Source organism: Cetorhinus maximus, chromosome 9, assembly GCF_964194155.1.
Source record: "Cetorhinus maximus chromosome 9, sCetMax3.hap1.1, whole genome shotgun sequence".
In the NCBI taxonomy this organism is placed as follows: Eukaryota; Metazoa; Chordata; class Chondrichthyes; order Lamniformes; family Cetorhinidae; genus Cetorhinus; species Cetorhinus maximus.
This window is the reverse complement of record NC_135887.1, coordinates 34,041,600-34,063,175: the sequence shown is the minus strand read 5'-3', so window position 1 is coordinate 34,063,175 and position 21,576 is coordinate 34,041,600. Positions and strand designations below refer to the sequence as shown.

The following is a 21,576-nucleotide window of genomic DNA, read 5'->3' as shown; positions in this document are numbered from 1 at the left end:
CAGCTCAACTTGGAGCAGAACCTTTGGACATTGGAATTTCACTGCACACCTGTCCTAGGTCTGAAGTTGCTGTGACATTTTTGGATAAATAACAGTGAGCCTCACTATTGCTTTAATGGAAAAAATTGGCCCCATGATGCTGCATAGGGAAGTGTGGCCTCGCTTTGAAATGCTAATTGAAGCATCTGTGTGTCAGTCTATGTAAATGAAACAACGTTTTCATTCTGATGTTGCTGTTCCTGTAGACAAGAAGATATTGTATGTTTGATCATAATGTGATAAGGACAATTCACTGTTAGACAGGAAATGTTCAGGCAGGAAAGATGTTTTGATCAGATCAGTCAGGCTTTGTCTTGGAAAGAAGCGTGGAAGTATAGTCAGGCTTTAATAAATTATTTGTGTTTCAGTATGTGTGGGTGTTGCTTCACCCTATGTCAAAATGTCCATTATTAATTGCTTCCTGAAATCAATATTGTCACACTTTATTTGATCATCGAACTTTACTGTCAGTCTATGAATGTTACTTTAGTTAGTGGCTGTCTAACATTAAAGGGAAATATAGGAGAAAGAAAGTTTCTGTGGGAATTCAGCTTTGAATCTTGGCTGTGATGTAGTAGTAACCAGCAAAGTGTCATACAGGAGGGACTGGGGATCAAAATGAAACTTCACTGATCCTGAATCTGTCTATTTATCCTCACATCATCATCAGGAAATTCAAAAGGCTAATTAAGCCTTCATGAGCATCACACAGGCCCTGTTATCTAACTGAGCTCAAAGTCAGTAATAATCATCGCACCCGACAGATGTAGTACATTGTTGCACCGTGAGGATAATACAGCCAGTTGCATTTGGTGACACCATGAGATGGATTTTCAATCCAGGATTGGGAACTTGAGAGCTGGATCATTTCTGGGTCCCGATGCCAACGTGCACTGTGTCAATGACACAACACAATATTTAAAGGCAAAGACCCTGTTTGGTCTGGAGACAAGTTCGACGCCACTAGCGGGACCTTGAGACCCTGGGTGATTTTAAAAATCAAACAACAGCCATTTCTGGGCTTGCTGTTGCCTAGAGGGATGGAACAGGGGGCCAGCAACCTCAGAGTCCACACAAGTGCCCAATCTCTCACCGCTAAGGTACTCAAGCCGCTCTGCTCAAGTGATGGCAACTTTGCACTTGAGTACCTCAGTTTGACTGTTCCTTTTTTATACACAATCTTTCATCAGCAATCGCAATGAATAATGGTTTTCTATTACGCTTCCAGCAGCTGTCCACCATCGCGCTCGCCCCATTATTGAGAGTGAAAATTTGATTCTGTACCTCTCCAATCTGTTAACAAGTTCTTCAATAAGCTTAACAGCAAGTTAATTGGAAGAGTGCAGTTCCCAGCCTTGCTGCCTTCCCTTTAAAAATCCCAATGCTTCACAGAGGTGTCAGAAGACTGACACGCCATCCGAGTGCACAATTTTTAATGCGCGCTCACTCCAGGCCTCATTCAGTACAGGCAATTGAAAATCTAGCCCCACATGTCCCAGCCAGCATGGATCCAGAATTGGCTGAGTGGCAGGAAGCAGAGGGTGATGGTCAAGGGGTGTTTTTGTGACTGGATGCCTGTGTCCAGTGGGGTTCCACAGGGATCGGTGTTGGGTCCCTTGCTGTTTGTGGTATATATAAATGATTTAGACTTGAATGTAGGAGGGTTGATCATTAAGTTTGTGGGTGACATGAAAATTGGTGGGGTGGTTAATAGTGAGGAGGATAGCCTTAGATTACAGGAGGATATAGACGGGCTGGTCAGATGGGCTGATCAGTTGCAAATGGAATTTAATCTGGATAAATGTGAGGTGATGCACTTGGGCAGGACAAACAAGGCACGGGAATACACGATGAATGGTAGGGCCCTGAGAAGCACTGAGGATCAGAGGGACCTAGGTGTGCATGTCCACCAGTCCCTTAAGGCAGCGGGACAGGTAGATAAGGTGGCTAAGAAGGCATATGGGATACTTACCTTTATTAGCCGAGGCATAGAATATAAGAGCAGGGAGGTTATGCTGGAACTGTATAAAATGCTGGTTAGGCCACAGCTAGAGTATTGTGTGCAGTTCTGGAATCCGCATTATAGGAAGGATGTGATTGCACTAGAGAGAGTGGAGAGGAGATTTACCAGGATGTTGCCTGGACTGGAGAGTTTTAGCTATGAGGAGAGATTGGATAGACTGGGGTTATTTTCCTTGGAGCAGAGGAGATTGAGGGGGTACATGATTGAGGTAAATAAAATTATGAGGGGCATAGATAGGGTAGACAGGAAGGAACTTTTCCCCTTGGTGGAGGGATCAATAACCAGGGGACATAGATTTAAGATAAGGAGCAGGAGGTTTAGAGGGGATGTTAGGAAGAATTTTTTCACCCAGAGGGTGGTGGGAATCTGGAACTCACTGCCTGCAAGGGTGGTAGAGGCAGAAGCCTTCATAACATTTAAAAAGTATTTGGATGTGCACTTGGGGTGCCATGGCATCCAAGGCTATGGGCCTAGTGCTGGAAAATGGGATTAGAATAGTTAGGTAATTGTTTGGCCGGCGCAGAACCGATGGGCCGAAGGGTCTTTTTCTGTGCTATAGATCTCTATGACTCTATGACTATGAGATTGGAGATGATTAGGTATTTCCCCTGTTAATCACACCTGGAGACCTCACTACAGTAAGTGACTGGGATTGATTTTACACACATAATTTGTAACCTGTAACTATCCTCCACTCACTGCATCTTGCTGGAGAAATAATCCTGTTTTTATTAGGAGACTTTCTGCAGTCTTGGTCTTGAGCACTGCTTGCCGCTGTCTGTAGAGACTCTGGGGCAGATGTCGCTGCGGCCTTGGGAAAACGTGTTGTGCTCACTTTTGTGCCTTTTGAAATGCCAGCCCCACCAAGAATTTTGTCTTTTTTACAAAGGGATCAGGTTTACAGTGCACTTTGTGAGCTGTTATGGAGTTCATGTGGGATCTCCCTCTTTCAAGGTATCATTGTAAATTACCATGGCTGTTTGCTGACTTGTAGCTAACTCAGTGGCATTTGGTGGACTCTCTGTCTGCAAACAGTTTCTTGCTGGTTTTAAAAGCGGACAACAAAATAACTCCCTCATCATGTGACTTCAACAAATTCAAAGTCCTTTTTCCAAACAAAGGGTGGTGTGTATGCTGATTCCAATCATCTTACATTGTCGTTTCACACCTTGAGATTCACCAGCCTAGTTTGGATGGGGGAAGCCATCATAATCCAATACAAGGTTAATAGGATCCATTCACATGCATCTTGCACATGTTAACTTTTGGTGTTCCCTTTTATCCAGGATGAAACAAAGAGTCAGGTCAGCTAGAGGTTTATAGCCCCTTTGTGTTGTTCCATCTTTAAACAAAAAGATGTGTGAATCCCCCGGATGGCTGTGAATGTCCATATTTAGTTAGGCATTCGCTTGAGAAATAGGATTGTCTGAAGCTTAAAATGCCAACAGTCACATGATTTGCAGCAGCCATTTTAAAAGTCTCTTTGTGTCCAGTTTAAAACGTATTGGGCGGAATTTTCCGAGCCCCTTGGCAGTGGACATCATGGCGGACATGAGCGGACAATATGGTGGGAAGGCCAAAAATCGGTTTCGCAGTCTCGTGAAACCAGATTGTGGTCATCCGCTCTGCCCGACAATGGTGGGTTGCCTTTCCCGCCGCCAGACATCAGGAACTTCATTTTAACATCTGCATATCATTGCTTGCCAGAATCATCCCCCCACATCAAATTTGCTGCCCACGTCGGTGGGAAAACAGATTGGTGCAGAACATGTCTTGACAAGTTTGACGTGCAGAAGTCAGGACTTACTGTCAAGGGCCTGGTTCACATCGCGGATATCCGAGGAGCAGAAGATGCTGGAGCCCGACAGCAGCCGGAACCTGGAGGAACACGTGCATTGCATGCTGGGTGGACTTAGATGGGCATGGCTCTGCCGCAAGGCAGCTTACGGAAGATGGAAGGTCATCGTTAAGGATCTGCTTCAGGACATCAGTGTCTTGGCCATGATATGCTATAGATGATCGTCAAAGAGGTGGAGAGGAAGGTCCAGCTGTGAGTGGGAGAGGAAGGAGCACTGCGGGGGAAGGTGAGGTTGGAAGCGGGGGTGGGGGAAACGATGATCTCGAGGAGGGGGTTGAGGTTGGAAGGGTCACAGGGAGTACTGGGGGAGGAGGGTGTAATGGGGAGAATGCGGCAACTGGGGAGGTAGTTGTAAGGGGGGAGCAAGGTGTAAGGGAAGGAGTTCGGAGGAGGGAAGGAGTTCAGTGAGGAGGAAGGAGTTTGGAGGGGGGGGCAGGGCTTTGGGGGGCAGGAAGGAGTCTGGGGGGAGGAAGGAGTCTGGGGGGAGGAAGGAGTAAGGGTGGAGGAAGGAGTAAAGAATGTTCAGGTGAACGTGTAAGGGATGGGTCTGTAGAGTTGATGACTGCCTCCTGCGGAGCAAAATGAGAGTGGGCATGGGAGAAGGGAATGGTGAGAATGATAGAGGGCAAAGTGAGCTGATAGGGTCAAAAGGTGAGGGTGCAATGGTAGTGGTAGTAGGGATGGCAAGGGTGGGGACTCAGAGGCAGACACAGACCTTGGGGGTGGGAAGGAGAAGGTCGGGGAGGTCAATGCGGATGGGGGTGGGACTCTCAGGAAGTTAGGGAACATGCCCGTTCAGCTGGTCATCCCGGAAATTAAAGGGCTCTGGCTGGTAAGTGACAGTGGGGAGGTGGAAGGCAATGCCAGGGAGATCAACAGTGATGGGGGAAAGGACATGTGTGACTGTGGGAGGGGAAAGGATGGGGGAGCTAAAGACGTACGTCACTAGTACTGTTTTGCCAAATCGAAAGTGAGTGAAGCCTTGTGTTGGATGGGTACGGGTGCTCCATGGGAGTGCGATCAGTGAGGGGTGGAGATGCAGGTCAGCTCAGATGGACAACTGAAAGCGAACCCCAGCAGGCAGCATTGAAAATGCTCAGGACAGTGAGGTGAGAGTGATGGAGGAAGGATCTGCGTGCGTGGGAGAATGCTTGCACAAGGCTCCGAAAGACCCTGCCATACACACAGGGCAGAATTTTCTGCCTGTCGGGCGGATGGGCCCGACCCAATCGCCCAACGGAGAAGCAGGCCCCGCCGCTATTTTACGTGGGCGGACCAATTAAGGCCCGCCCAGTGTGATATCCGACGGGAAGCGCATGCACACATAAGAGCGCACATCTCCCTGAGGCTAAGTGCTGCCTCAGGGAGATCGCTGACAGTTCTATAAAGATTGAAAATAGAAGAAAAAAATCCTTAACATGTCCCCCTCATGTGACAATGTCACATGAGATGGGCTATGTTCATAATTTACATTAAAACTTTATTAAACTTTTTAAATCCCTACATGAAACTTCACCCCACCGGTGGATGAGGTTTCATGTTTTTCTATTGCCCGCCGGGGCTCCTGGCCTGCCCGCCAACCTTAAGGTTGGACAGGCAGGTCCTTTAATTGTTTTAATGATCCTGTCAATGGCCTCAATTGGCCATTGACAGGTTGGCGGGCCTGCAGCTGATTTTGCTGCGCCCCCGCCTTCCTGAAGATTTAAATGGGGCGGGATGATGTCAGGGGTTCCCCCCGATGTCATCCCGCGTCAGCGAGCGGGCCCCTCCCCCTGCTCGCTGATGGCAAAATTCAGCCCACAGACTTCCCTCTAGATTCACTCATAGGCTGGCTGCGTGCAGCTGAACTGCTAGTGTAGAGGGGATGGGGGTGCAGTGGATGCAGGAGGGGGAGCTCGTGAAGCCTGTTAATGAAGCTGAAAGACACCATTACACATTATTCAATTGTTAGGGAATAGAGATAGATTAAGTAAGTTATATTGGTATTTGTGGGTATTAGGAATGAGTTTACGATTTAGTTTACAACTGTAAGAGAAGTTAAGCAAACAAGAGTAGAGAAACTGGGTTGTTACCTAGCAACGGGGGTCCAGCGAGTGAGGTCCCTGCGCAGACACACAGAAGAAACTGAAAGCAGCAGTTTTTGAGTTCAGTTTTTGAAGACAGTTGCCAGGCAGAAGCAGCCTAGAAGAGTCAGATAGCCAGTTCTAAGCTAAAGTTTGTTGAAAGTAGCTGCCAGGGAGAGACTGGAGCAAAAGGGACAGATAGCCAGTCCCAAGCTAAAGAGGAAAGTCCCCAAAAATCTTGGAGTGGAACAGGAGAAAGTCCCAAGCACACCTTCTAGTCAAAGGAAGGACAGGAACCTGGAAAAGGTCCTGTTAAGTGGAGTTAAGAGTGAGGAGCAGAGAAAGACTCCAGGCTCCAAGCTTCAAGCTTAAAGAGATAAAGGCTTGTGAAAAGCCAAAAGGTCCAAATGGGCAACTGTAGGTCTGTAACACTTTGCTATGGGCATGTGAAGCAGTGATGTACTATTGTCAGCTGAGTCGGTGAGAGAGGGTGTATGGAAGAAAGCTTGAACGCATGTGGTGACCCAGGGAAGTGGAACGTCGGAAGGAGAGTTCGAAACCTTGGAGGTGAACCCTGGCGGAAGGCATCTGAGAGAAAGCGTCAGTTTGGGAGAAGATTCCAAGGCAAGTTGTTGGAAAGTGGAGATTGGGAAACCCTCACGTGAAAGACGGAGTTCAGTGAGACTAGTTGGCTCATGGTGAAAAAAGCATCTGGAGGGAGTTGAGGAGAGATCCATAGCATTTGTCTGGGTGGCATCTGTCACTTGGTTTCAGAGTGTGGTGTAGTGTGACCACAGGTCACCTATTGGTTTATATGGACTGTGTACTTACTGTGAACATTAGAGTACAAGATAGCTTTTGTAACTTCTGTTATCCTTACAAATCTGTATATATCTGTAAAGGTATAGCTGTGGGTAAAGGAGTATTGTAATATAGTTAATCTTTTCTTGTTTAATAAATGTTTTATTCTTTTGTTAAAAGTTCATTAGCTGACTCCGGTGACTCTGTTCAGTCACCATTCTCCATGTATCTAAACAAACAAATAAAAGTTAGAATCTATCAAGCTGGGTCACACTCTGGGATCAGGCTTGTCTAATGGTAACCTCAGCTGGGGATCATAATGCAGTGAAAGTGAATACATTTTCAGATTATAAAGTGACAAAATGTGTTCACCCATGCAACCACTTGTGATCAGAAATTCTTAACTTTTCTAGGCCTATCACTTCTTCTAGGTGCTGCCCTGACATCCACAGCAGGAGTGGAGACAGCCTATGAAATGGTTGGCCCTGTTGCCTCTGATGACTTTGGCAAGGGTTCTCTGGAGAGCTGAGGCCTTGAGGTCTCTGGCTTGCTGTGCCTGTCCTCCTGTGGGCCAGCTGCACCCTCTGAGGTGACACATGACAAGGTTGAGGGGTCACAGGCAAAGGAGATTTGGAGGGATCAGACAGCCTCTGAGATTCCTGAGTGGATAACCGCTCCTCCTCCCTTCGGGGCCCTGAGGGCCCCAGCCTGACTCCTTGAGGGGAAAGAGCACCTGGAGGGATGTCAAGGTGCCCTGTTTCCCTCTTACGTTGCCACTGCAGGAACTCACCCATGGCTACCGCGATGGGGAGCAGGTCTGCACGCATCTCCGCATTCTGCTGGACCAGGGTCTCCATGACATCCGCCATACTTCCCATGGAGACCTCCATTTATCTCTACGATGAGTTGGAAGGCCGAATCCAGGGGCTTCTCATCTGCCTCGGACCTCACAGATACCTCTTCCCCAGCAGCCCTCTGAGGGCCAGGGAGCTCAGCTGAACCTGGCTCCTGCTGCGGACACATGTCCGTGTGGTGACCACCAGATTGTGAACCTGAGCCTGCTCTAGATCTAGTTCTCACTGAGGCGTGTGTCTCTGCGCTGGTGGAGGATGTGGGTAAGCACTGTGATGGGTCTTCCAGGCCACTTATTTCCAGTTCTTCAATGGAGGAGGTGTCCTCTTGACTGGAGGTGAGTACCTGGATGGAGCTGTGGGACTGACTGGCTGAGGGTGTCGGTTGCTTGGCAGAGCTCCCTGTGAACCAAAGTAGAGATAATTAGAACATGACAGCAATGTCAAAAACAGGAGACAGAGCATTCACAGTTGCATTGAGAGAGGGACAATGTGGTGCAAGGTCCTTATGTAGGTATTCGCTGTCGCTCTCACCATCGCCGCAGGCACGGTCCACATCCTCACCAGTCAGCGCGATGGCACGCTCCTCAAAGTGGGGGAGGGGCCTAATGTGGGTCACTCCACTCCCAGTCTGGGATCTCTCGCTGATGTTGTGAGCCAGCTTCTCGTGCATGAAAACACTTGGAGAGAGTATGAGCAAGACACATGGCACCGCCTGGAATGTTTGGTGAGTGGAGCCATGGCGGTGTTACTGAATCACATTTGGTAGGAGTGGTTGTGGAGGTGGTGGAGGTGGCTGAAGTCTTCTTTTCTTCTTGCCTATCGGGGCCATGTCTTCTGTGCAGCAGCCCTAGACTGAAGCACTGAGAACTGTGCATGCGGCTTCACTTTAAATATGGCGCCCGGCATGAGGAAGGTGTGTTTCCTGGGAATGCATAATTAATGAGGCGGGATTGGGACAATACGGCGCAAAAACCTGCCATTGCGTCCAGCGGGTAAAACGTCCTTTTTCCCACCCACAATTTGAGACAATTCCGCCCATTGAGTGAAAGTTCACAATATACTCGGACATGACAGTATACACAACTTGAGGGGATTGATTAGATGGTTACTTAAGCATATATAAAGAGATACTATCTGACAAAGGAGTAGAGCGAATTCAGGAGATATATACCTGTAATGTTTCACTCTGTGAATAAATTGTTTCCAAGTAAAGCCTGGCTCTGGTTTCTTCCTTCACCAAATGACGATCTGCAGTCTAACAGTTGGGGCAAGGCAGGCAGGCCCTGGTGATTGGGGTGGAAGATTGTAATCTTCCACCGATGGTACATAGCTGCAGGGCAAGCAACCGTGGGCCATGGAGCAGCCATAAAGGAGCTCCCACACCGGGTACCCCGATGGGAGGCTGAAGGCTTTACCTGGCAGTCTCACTATATGATGCCTTAAAAGACGAAGGTTCCCGTCGCTGGTACTATGCCATGGCAGCAGGAAGTTCTCATTGTCAATTTCTGCCCACTGCCATTTTACCTGCTTGCCCCTAAAGGGCTGGTAAAAACCAGCCCCTCGACCATGAGAAGAGACAGAGTCATAGGGCTGAATTTTGCCGTCGGCGAGCAGGGGGTGGGGCCCGCTCGCCGACGTGCAAAATGACGCGGGATGACGTCGGGGGAAACCCCGACTCACCCCGCCCCATTTAAATTTTCAGGAAGGCGGAGGCACAGCAAAATCAGCTGCGGGCCCGCCGACCTGTCAATGGCCAATTGAAGCCATTGACAGGATCATTAAAACAATTAAAGGACCTGCCCGTCCAACCTTAAGGCTGGCAAGCAGGCCAGGAGCCCTGGCGGGCAATAGAAAGAACATGAAACCTCATCCACCGGCGGGGTGAAGTATCATGTAGGGTTTAAAAAAGTTCAATAAAGTTTTAGTGAAATTTATTAACACGTCCCATCTCGTGTGACATTGTCACATGAGGGGGACATGTTAAGGACTTTTTTTTCTATTTTTAATGTGTGTACAACTTTCAGCGATCTCCCTGAGGCAGCACTTAGCCTCAGGGAGATGTGCACTCTTTCATGCGCATGCGCAAAAGAGCGCACTCTCGCATTTGGGGAATCCCCCTGCCCGCACAGGAAGCGCATAGCGCTTCGTGCCGGGCGTCACGCTGGGCGGGCCTTAATTACCCCGCCCACTTAAAATGGCGGCTGGGCCCGCTGCTCCAGTGGGGATCGGCTCCCCGCCCGCTGGAGATTGGGTCGGGCCCGCCCACCCGGTAGGCAGAAAATTCTGCCCAATATTTCCTAAAATTAGAGTCAGGATGTGAGGTACGTGCCTGTATGCATAAAGTATTCAAAAACAAAATTGGAGTGCTGGGCTCATAAATAACTATGGAGGGATATGATATATTAACTATAATGGAAATGTGGTGTAAATTTGGAAAGGACTGGTAATTTAATATCCCTGGTTTCATTTTCAGGACAGATTGAGATGGAATAAAGAGAATGGAGTGACAGTATTAGTAAAGGATTCCATTATAGACTGGAATGTAAAGATGTCCTAAGGGGTTGCACTAGGATAGAATCTAACTGCATAACTAAAAAGATTATTGATAAATTGAAATTTGAAAGGATGATATGTGATAAAATTGTCTAAAAAATACTGAAGATAACTAGATATGTGCAAAATGTAATTGGAAAGTGAAAAGAATAAATATCAAGCTTGCATTTAAATAGTGCTTTTAATGTTGCAAACATTACAGAATGTCGCCGAAGCATAATCAGACACTGATGGATGCGAAGCCAAGGAGAGTCAACCAAATGCTTGTCCAGAGAGATGTGTTTAAGCAGGCCTTAAAAGAGCAGAAAGAGATGGAGAGGAAGAGGAGATAGGCATGCAGGGGATTTCAGAGGATATCCTTGGCAGCTAGCTGTCAATACTGGGGCAAAGGGAGGAGCAGGGAGCACAAATGACCAGAGTTGGAGGAAACCAGAAATATGGAGAGTGGCTGAGCTGAAGGAGGTCACAGACATAGGGGGGTACAAGGCCATGGAAAGATTAAAAATAAGGATTTGAATTTCAAAGTGGAGGTGTTGGGGGTCAGAGAACCAATATCAGGAAGGACGTGAATGATGGTTGGCTTGGCACAGCTAGCACAGTTTGGATACGCCAACATTTAGAAGGGTGAAAATTGCCCAGAGAATATTGGGATAGTTGGGTTCAGAGTTGACAAATGCATGGATGAGAGTTTGTGCAGTGTGCATGAGAAACTAATTCCTCAGCGATGATGTGACATGGGTGGGTCATCAACTAAAAATTGCCACTAAGAAAATGAGGCAAGAGGTTAGCAGAAATTTCTTGTTGGAGCATGAAATCCTTTGACCCAGGGAGTAGTTAAAATAATGATCACTGCAACTTTTAAAGGAAAATGACTAAGTATTTGCAGCTGGGGAGAGAGCTATGAGCAGTAGGATCAGTCCTTAGCTACAGTCCAGATTTGGTAGATTTTCTTGAGAACTTCATAGTTATGTAAAATATGTTGCCTCTAGATATAAGATGCTCACTGTTACTATCTCAATAGACTCTGTGTTATGCAGAAATAGTTAACAGAGGCTGCCATTTTACTCTACAATACAACTGAGTGTGTAGTAAAATCTACAGGTTGGCTCTTACAATAACTCATTTGGTAAATGTATTGTCCAGTGTACAAGTGAGCCAAATGGTACAGGATTGCCCCAGGTTTGATCCCAGGTCTACAGTGAACAGCTGATAATAACCAAAATAGCATCAGGGCATCAGAACACTTCTTCATATTATTCCACTGGCTACTTTATTCCAAAGCATTTTTCACTTTTCATCACCCTCTTATCTTCTGTTGCTAAGCCAATTCACAATGCAGCTCTCTAATCTGTCAACTATGCTATAGGCCTTAAATTTTCTTATTAGTCTCACATGAGGAACCCTATTCAAAACCTTTGAAAATCTAAATAAACTGAGTTATCTATTGAATTATCCCTGACAACAAGCACCATAAATATTTTTAAAATGTGTTCCTATTGCATATAAACCATAATGACTGATTGGTATGACAGCTACGCATTTTGGTTTTAATTTGTAACATTCCATCAGGTATTTTCCCATTATGAATGTTAGACTAAGGGAATTTCCTTGGAGCTAGCTTCTCAAATTCTGCAACTGTAACTTCATTGAAGTGTGTCTGGAAGCCCATTTATCCTGATAAATTCCTGCTACATTTCCAGCAAAATTACAGTGACTGAGTGGGAGCAGCCTAAGTACCACTGGGTATCATACTCAGGTTTGGACTTGCACTTGCCATCCTCCAGTTGTCAGGCACTATTCCAGTATTTGTACAGCTTTCAACATCACTAACTCCTTCAATTCCTTGATGATTATCAAATGCATCCCACTGATTCCAGGAACCTCATGAATGTTTAATCCTCTCAGTTTCTGTAGAAGGTATTCTTTATTCATTCAAATGTGTGCCATGAATCACTTAGCCCCATTAATTTGGACTGGAATTTGTCAACATTGTTCCTGTGAAAAATAATACAGTGAATCCATTCAGTATACCTGCCATCGCTCTCCATGCCTATCTCAACGGGACTGTACTGGAATTTATCCCCCACTTCATCACCTCCAGGAATCCCCGGGGCTGTTGTTGTAGCCATTTCCTGATCATCGAATTAATCCATTAACAATTAAATTATTGAACAGAAATGATCTGGTGTCATTGGGAAGTAGCTGTATGAATCCAAATCCTCTCAATCTTGCTTCATTGTGTATACTGAAAGTAGTCATTTTGTAGTACAGAACTTGAGTTTTGCTAAAAAAAAAGGGACATGTTGAAGCTTTTCATCTTGCACTCATCAGGTCACTAAGATTACCATTGGCATTCTTGCAAATTGTCTTGATGAGTGCAAGACAAAAAGCTTCAACACGTCTCTTTTTTCAGCAATATTGAAAGTATTTTTGCATGTCTCTTAGTGTTTCCCCTGCAGCTCTGCTCATCAAGCAGCACACCCTCTACCTGTAAATATCATTGCTCTCTCTGTCCCTGTAGGTTCTCTTTACAGATTGTTTTACACCCTCAGTTCCAGCCTCTGACCATTCTTTGCTGTCAGCCACATTTCTAATACACTAATAATACTCTTGTAATTTCAAACATGAAAACCTGGCCTTCAAAGCATTCCCTAGGTTATTCAATCTTTCTGCTTTTGGTATTATCAATTTCCTTTTTGGTCTGTTTTCTATGTTGCCTTCTGATTGGTGTCCTCCCTTTCGAGGAGTTTTTCACCTGACTGAACATGCTCTTACCCTAGCATGTAAGAGGAATTCACACAAGAGATACCTGGTCATAGCTATAGATTAGACTGTCTATTACCCTAATTACATAAATATCTATTGTATCACGGATAGGGTCACTTTCCTCCCCATAGATTGTTCATTGTCCTAGTGTTCCTCTTGATCCCCACCTCATGCACTCCCATCTTCCCATCATTGCCCTCTAGGGATGCTAGCGAGGGGGGAGCAGGTTTGGGGGTTTACACAGCTGTTTTGAGATTGGAAAGCTGAGAAGAATGAGTTTCCCTCAGGTCCTGTCAAATTTAATGGTCCAATCTGATTCACGCTTTTCATTTCCATTTCCCAGGCTCAGCCAGCCAGATTGAGAGGCTGGCTGGTTGCTGGGCAGGCAATCATTCAGCACCAGGTCACAGCTGACAAGTGGAGAGGCTGGGAGTGAGGGATCTAAAGGGCAGTGGTAGAGGAGATATGAGGCTTGGAGAAGTGGATGAGAGAGAAGATTAAGGGACCCCAAGGGAGAAATCAAAGTGATCAGTGTTGGGAGAGAGCTAAAGGGCCTCAGTGGGGGTGGGGGTGGGAGGGAGGCCACAGGTTCATGGTGGAGGAGATCAGAAAGGTCTCGGGTGCAAAGAGCTTGTGGTTATGGAGGTTTGAATGACCTTTGGGAGAGGTTGGACCGTTTGAGGGGAGATCGGAAAAGTTGGTAGGGAGATCAAATATTGGAGGGTGTCCAATCACGAGGGGGAGAGGGTTGGGTAGGTGAAGCAGGTAAACTGGATCCAGCAGGAAAGTGCAAAGACTTCTCACCTCACTTTAGCCACCTTGTTTCCTCAGGTTCAATAAGCCAGCGGAGAGGGTTGAATTTAAAATGGTGGGTAATTCTGAGGCCTTCAGCCTCATTGTAATGTTTAAATGACCAACCCGCCTCCTGTGAGTGAGAATTGGTTGCCCCTCACCCCCACCTCCTATCCCAACTCTGTTAAAACCAGAAGTGTGCAGATTGCAGGTAGGTTGGGGTCAGGTTTCAGATTTTTTACATGGCACCCAAACCAAACTCACACTGTAACTATCAAGGACTGTATATCTACTCAACAGGTCTATGGGCTTTTTCCTGTACTGATTCACTTTGTCTACTCTGCTATCCCAAAGATGATCACCCAACCTTTCACTACTCTTCCAAATTTGCCCATATGGTCCAAGGATAAGATTGGAGCCAGCTGCCCTGGCAGTTAAATGGGCAGTCTCGTTTTTGGCTCACAAATTAAGAATCCATTTGAACACAGTGTGGGAGAGCATAAGAACATAGGAATAAGAGTAAGCCATTCAGCGCTTCAAGCCTGTTCCACTATTCTGTAAGATCATGGCTGATCTGTATTTTAACTTCATCTATCTGCCTTGGCTCAGTGACCTTTAATCACTTGCCTAGCAAAAGTCCAATGTTCCAATGAAGCTCAACACAAGCTTGAGGGACAGCACCTCATCTTTCGACTAGGCACTATACAGCCTTCTGGACAATGCTGAGTTCATACCACAAACTCTGTACCCCCATTTTGTTTCTTTCTTTTTGCATGTGCTGGTCTTAATCTTGTTTTTTATGTTTTTTGCTTTCTAACACAGCTGTTCATCATTCTGTCATTCACACCCACTCTGGGCAAATCATTTGTTTCTTTACTACAACCATTGCCACTCCTTTTGCCTTGTGTACCATTAAATACTTTGTTATTTAATCTCTCCTGCCCTCAACCCTATCACAAACCTTCCCTTTTGTTCATCCTCCCCCCTCCCCTTTGACTTGTTCGAAGCCTATTGCATTTCTATCTTCCTCCTGTTCTGAAGAAAAATCCTTGAGCCTGAAATGTTAACTTAGCTCCTCTCTCCACAGATACTGCCAGATCTGCTGAGTATTTCCAGCATTTTCTGTTTTTATTTTAAATTAAAAATCTGTGGATACCAGTTTTGAAATTTTCAGTTGACCTAACCTCAAAATCTTTTGGAGGCGGAGAGATCCCGATTCCCCTTTGCAGGAAGAAGTGCTTTCTACCATCAACCCGAATGGCCTAGCTCTAATGTTAAGCCTATTCCCCCTTGTTATAGACTCTCCCAGCTGGTACCCATGCCATCGTATGTTATAATGTCAGTGTGGTTAGATGGTGGAACCGAAAATTGGAGGAAAAAATCTGTAAAATAAATGTGAAGTCACAGTATTTTAATCCGCATCGCTATCAAAACTAAAGTGGTAACGCCATTGAAAAGTCCTTTTAAATGTAAACGTGACTACTTTCACTACCAATGCATCAGGGCCGTCAATCGCCATGGCAACAGCTAATCCTGAGTAAAACACAAGACAGCCAGATTGAGTGCTGGAGGTACTCAAGTGTAATGTTACAATTATCCTGATAGTTACTCTGAATTCATCAATAGGCTCACTATTAGTTATCCACTATGTTGTGTTTCTGAGTTTATATTCTATTGTGGGCAGTAAATTTTCTTCATTGTCTGAAATCCCTTCTGTATTACTATCATTCGGGATCTGTAACGGATCGGTGCAAAATGTGCCATTCACATCAAGCACCAAACTAAATGTATAACCAGCTCAATTACTCAAAATGTAATGTGTAAGCCAATTAAATTAAATTAAAATATAATGCATAAATCACTTAAATGAAAATGCAACATGCAAACAATATCCAGAAACAGACTAAGACTATTAAGCAAAACATGACTGAGAGCAGCCTTCATTTTCTTAGTAAATGATTCTACAATTCCATTACATTTTGTGTGAAGGCATCCCCACTAACTCCCCTTCTTGCTCCTCGTTTTCCAATTTTTTACTTGCATCCCAGATTTGATGGCTTCACCACAGTGAAAAATATGCATCAATCAATCTTCTTAATTTCCTTCATAACTTAAATTAAGTCTCATTTTGAAACAAGGCAAGCTATTTCAATAATCTTTCTTCATAAATGAAATTCATGTTGACCAGGATAAGGTGACCATTCATCCAAACGGGTACAGGCTTAATGAGTTGTATGGCCTTTTTATGTTCTGTAAATCCTATGGGCAGAATTTTCTGCCTACCGGGCGGGCGGGCCTGACCCAATCTCCGGCGGGTGGGGAGCCGATCCCCACCAGAGAAGCGGGCCCCGCCGCCATTTTAAGTGGGCGGGCCAATTAAGGCCACCCCCAGCGTGACGCCTGACGGGAAGCGCTATGCCCTTCCTGTGCGGGCAGGGGGGATTCCCCAAATGCGAGAGTGCGCACTTTCACACATGCGCCCGAAAGAGCGCACATCTCCCTTGAGGCTAAGTGCTGCCTTAGGGAGATTGCTGACAGTTGTATAAACATGAAAAATAGCAAAAAAAAATCCTTAACATGTCCCCCTCATGTGACAATGTCACATGAGATGGGACATGTTCATAATTTACACTAAAACTTTATTGAACTTTTTAAAACCCTACATGAAACCTCATCCCGCCGGGGGATGAGGTTTCATGTTTTTTCTATTCCCCGCCGGGGCTCCTGGCCTGCCCGCCAACCTTAAGGTTGGATGGGCAGGTCCTTTAATTGTTTTAATGATCCTGTCAATGGTCTCAATTGGCCATTGCCAGGTTGGCGGGCCTGCAGCTGATTTCGTTGTGCCCCCACCTTCCTGAAGATTTAAATGGGGCGGGTTGATGCAGGGGTTCCCCCGACATCATCCTGCGTCATTTTGCGCGTTAGCGAGCGGGCCCCGCCCCCTGCTCGCCGACGGCAAAATTCAGCCCATTGTTTTTCCTCTTGATGTTCTCATTTAATTTTTTGATATCCCTTTTCCACTCCTATTTTTATCTCTCATTGTCTCCTAGCCTCTTTCTTTTCCTTCCTTCCCCTCAGGCTTTTACCAAGAAACTTTGCCACATATTGGTGATCTATGAGATGATGCTTATACAAGGATGCAGACTGGTTTGAGTTCAACTCCAAGAATGGTAAGAAATTAAGACTTTCCACTGATATTGTGTATGCAGTGTTGTTGGGAAGCTTTCTGCATTAGGCATTCATCCTAGTCTAAGTTATGGGGATTCTGCTTTCTTGCAGTAAGAGTTTGAATATCATTTACATTTATACAGCTCTTAAAATGTAGGCTGTAAATTGAAAGAGAAGTTATCTTCCGCTTCACAAGGTTGTTTCTGTATAACTCCTATCTCTTTAGATGCAGATTGCAAACTGACTTCAGCAGTGTTGAAGCATTGGTTGTTGGTAAACAAAAACGGTGACAAAGTCTCCCCAATCATCACAGCCTCCCCCACTTAAGAAAAAATAATTATTACGAGTGTTTCAACAGAAACCTCCCACAATCCCTCTGCCCACTTGCAATGATTTCAACTGGCTGTTCCTCATGTTTTAGTGGCTGCAGGTTTTATCATCCTGAAGACACATTTTCTTCCATGCACTTTGGAGATATCACAGAACCCTCATTCTGTCTGAATAAACTTCTATGGTTTGCAAGACTGGTGTGTACAGTGACAAATTCCCCTCTATCAAAATGTGGCAGTGTGTAATTTATTTCAGAGTAACACTGTGCCTCCAACCCCAGTAAAGTTAGATGTATTGATGAATTTATCTGTTGTTATGAAAGTGACAAATACGGGAATGATTAATCACCTCCAAGGGCAGTTTACTGTGACAACAGTCATTTTAACATTATAAATTGTCGTGTGTTGTTAGCAATGCTAATCCTCTGCCTGTCACACTTCTCAATGAGGCATTGGGCTTATTTAGGCTCTTAATATGGATTGACACAGGACAATGAGATGCAAATTCATTCCGTGTACCTTCACTTTGGGACCACTTACTGATATTAAATTTGATTTGTAGATCTGGGAGCAAAAGATCTCTATTGCTATCATGTTTATTACCAGTCTATTTGCAGCAATTCTGTATTTGGGCCACATCTTTTCAAGTTAAACTAGAGTGTTCTCCTTCCCACACCCCACCCATCATACCTCATTGCCCCAAACACATCACAAACTATTTTTCTATGGAGGGGTGCACTTCTAGTCTTCTACCATGGCAGTCAGGGAATTTAAATTCTACTAATTAACTAAGTCTGGAACAAAAAGCTAGGTGGCCATGAAGCTAGTCGGCTGTCATAAAAACCCAACTGGTTCACTGATGCCCTTTAGGGAAGGAAACCTGTCATCCTTACCCAGACCTACAGCAATGCAATTGACTCATCACTGCCCTCGGAAGGGGCCAAGTGAACCACTCAGTTGGATCAAAAATCTGTTGTGGCAGACTGAAGAAATTCACGCAGGTGGCTCTCCAGGATCTTTTCAAGGTCAATTAGGAACGGTCAATAAATGCTGGTCTTGCCAGCGATACCCACACCCTGTGAATAAATTAATGAAAAACAAGCCAATTATCAACCCACAAAATCATCCTTGAAATTCTCAGATGTGGCATTATCCCTGCACTATGTTGCCCATTTTGAGGATCTTGATCACCCTAGTTTAATTCATACCATCTTTATCTAAATTTATTTAAATCGAAAAGTGTCCACAGTGCAGGGCCGCAGAGAGGTTGGAGAGAATGGAAGAGAAGACAAATGTTTGCAAAGTAGTGATTTGATAGCTCTGAACATGGATTTTAAATGGTTGAAGCTTGGAGGTGGAAAAGAACTGAGCAAATCCTCTCCTCGGAGGTCTTGGGAAAGAATGAAAGTTGGAGATGGTGTGCTTTTTGGAGTGCTTTTTGAATAAAATGAGGAGCAAAGAGGAGGAAGAGTGTATAGGGCAGGGAATGAGAGAGAAAAGGTCAGAGGAGAAGTGAGCATGCCATACTGGTAAAACAGAAATAAATGAGGAAGGTTGTATTGGATGATAGAGGTGGGGGAAGGATGGTTTACAAGATAACATGCTTTCTCTTGTGTCCGGTACATGCACAATAGCAGATGTCCAGAGATTATTACTGGGCTATAGAGTCCATAAAACATAACCACATGCCTTAAGCAATAAAAGAGACCTAAGTTAGATTACTGATTATACTCCACTTCCATATATAATGTATTTTTCATCATCTGCATAATATTTTGATATTACATTTTTCTTGTTGGTGGGTGTCACAACCACGTAAAAGGCATTCCCTTAAGTGGTCCGTCAGGTAAGAATTTGTGGGTGTGTATGTAGTCCCCTTTTTAGTTTGTGAGTGATTCAATTTAAAAATAGCCCAGTAGACAAGCCTTATGGTGGGATCTTCCTGCTGGCAGGATTTACTGGTGCCGCCGAAGTTGATGGGCTTTTGGCTAGCTCGCCGCATCTGCCGTGTCAGGGCCAGAAAATCCCAGCCTTAGTCTTAAACAAGATAAAGGTTAGTTTATTTCTAAACACTACTGCTGGAAGTTACTTGGCTAAATGTGATAAAATTATTAACTAAAATGCTGATACAAAGATTAAAAGCAGATAAAGATAAAAAGATACTTAAAGATTAGATTTCAAATCAGTCTCTGTGAAATATTGTTGTGGATCCATTGCATGAATTCCTTCTTTTCAAAGTGAAGGGGTTGAAATATAAGGTCCTGTGTAGCAGCTATGATGCCTTTGCAGTTGACCAGTTGGTGTTTACCTTTTCCCGGTGGACTCAACGGGTTTTAAGGGGAGAGAGAAGGTTCCTTATTCATCACTAATTCTGTGGTTACGGCACTTGTAGATTGCCTGGACTCTTTCGGTAGAACAGCAGTTGGTTTCTTAATACCTTCCTCTATGTCCACCCGTGGCCAAGAACCCTCTCCAAAGTTATTTCTCAGTGTTCTTCCTGGGGTTCTTCACACAAAATGGATCAATATTAGGCATTGGGTTAGTCTGAGGTATAGTCCCATCATTATGTTTTTAGCCAAGGTAATTAACCTTTTAAATGTCTCATGTCTCAGTCATTAACTTGAATGGTTCTTATTCTCCCAGATTTGAGGAGATAGGAAAGAGCAATTCACACCTCCAGGGAAGCCACAATGACTTTCCATTTATTCCTTGTGGAAATGCAAATTGAATTTCAAATGCTTTCACAATTCTGGATATGTCAACCTGCAATCCACTTGGAGCCTTATACAGCTTGACCACATTGCAGTTTAAAAAAGGTCAGGTAACTTTTGGTAGCCATCTTTAAGTTTCTTGTGTCCATTTGAAAAGGAAGATCCACTTCCCATCCTCCATGGTCTGTGTTAGATTGGGGTTTAAGGACTTGAATCAGTCTTACCAAAAAAAAATGGATACACTGGCCAGGATTTTCCATGCCAGCCGGCGTTGGGCGTGTTCGGCAGTGTGAGCGGACAACATGGCGTGATTGGTTTTACAACGGCAAGAAACCAGTTCATGATTGTCCGCTCAGCCCACCGCTGGCAGGCGGCTTTTCTGCCATCAGACGCCGGGAACTTCCTTGTAATACGTCTGCATATCATTCTTAGGCCAGGCCGCTGGAATCAGCGTTCACCCCCTCCACCCCCACTGGATCGTCTGTCCATGTCAGTGGGAATGTACGCTGACACGTTTCACAACAGCACATAAAAGGTGTGTACTTGGCAGGCTGCACTTTGAGGGGGACTCAGAACTGAGTGCACAGTAAGGTTGTACAGCACTCGCCCGGGTCGCCTATTAGCAGAGGGACATTGGGGGGTGGGGGGGGGGGGAGGGGGCAAGGGCAGCCCTGCTGTTGAGCTGACTTGTGAGGATGGCAGTGGAGGGGGGGAGGGTGGGGGGGCAAGGGCTGGCCTGCCGTTGAATATAGCGCACAAGCATTTGGGGTAAAGTGGGCGAGGGAAGTGGCCACGCATTCGGGAAACCTGTATGAAGTGACCATTCCTCTGCAGCTGAGACAGTTCAGGTGCAGCCACATTGTATGATTGGAGTCAGGCCTCTAGCCTATCTGCTCACTCAAGCAATGCAGAGGCATCAAAGTGCTGCCAAGTGCTCCAGAGCTTTCTATGCCCGCACCCCCTGCACCCCCCCGGCATAGACTGCAAAGCCGTGAGTGTTTTAGTGGACTGCAGAACAGTTGGATGACTGGGCATGTTGTACAATCTCCTTGCTAAATCTGGCCGTGGAGCAATCACTGCTGGAGGTGTTCACAGTCCCATGGCAATGTCATCATCCCGGTTTGGACCAGTGTCCTCCATGGTTCAAGCTAACAGCCCAGCCTTGCGGTGTGGGTTAGGAGAATGCCTGTGCCTGAACTGAGAGCACAGGGTGCAGTCCAGTGGGCAAAGCTGCTGCCAATCAGTCAGGTGGAGTGGGACGGAGGTGGATGGGGTTTCGGGCAGCCGTGCAGCGGACTAAACTCTGGCCATTCAAGTGGTGGCCAGCACTCTCCGGGATGCGTTAAGGGGCCTTCAGACTTAACCAAGACAAGTTCCTAGTACACCCATGCTAACCACATGTCTCTCCCTCTTTTGTCCTGCAGGAGGAGTACATCAGAATCATGCAGCATGGTCAACTAGCTGTTTGCCTACAGAGAACGAAGATGATGGAGGAGAGAGCGACTGAGGCTCCTGGCTGCACAGAGGGAGGAGCAGCAACCTCAGGAAGAAGGGGCAGTTGGGGCTCCTACACAGGCCACCAAAGAACCACAGCGAGCCACTGCTTGTCAGTGCCTAGC

General features: G+C 45.6%; 1 long non-coding RNA gene across 2 annotated transcripts in view; it reads left to right on the top strand.

Annotated features, from left to right (window-relative positions):
* LOC144684183 (uncharacterized) overlaps positions 1 to 21,576 on the top strand; it is a 205,761-nt gene that overhangs the window by 134,683 nt on the left and 49,502 nt on the right. For both annotated transcript variants that reach the window (XR_013577434.1, XR_013577435.1), the window contains exon 3: positions 16,828 to 16,919. This is a non-coding gene — a long non-coding RNA (uncharacterized LOC144684183). The remainder of the gene's footprint in view (positions 1 to 16,827; positions 16,920 to 21,576) is intronic.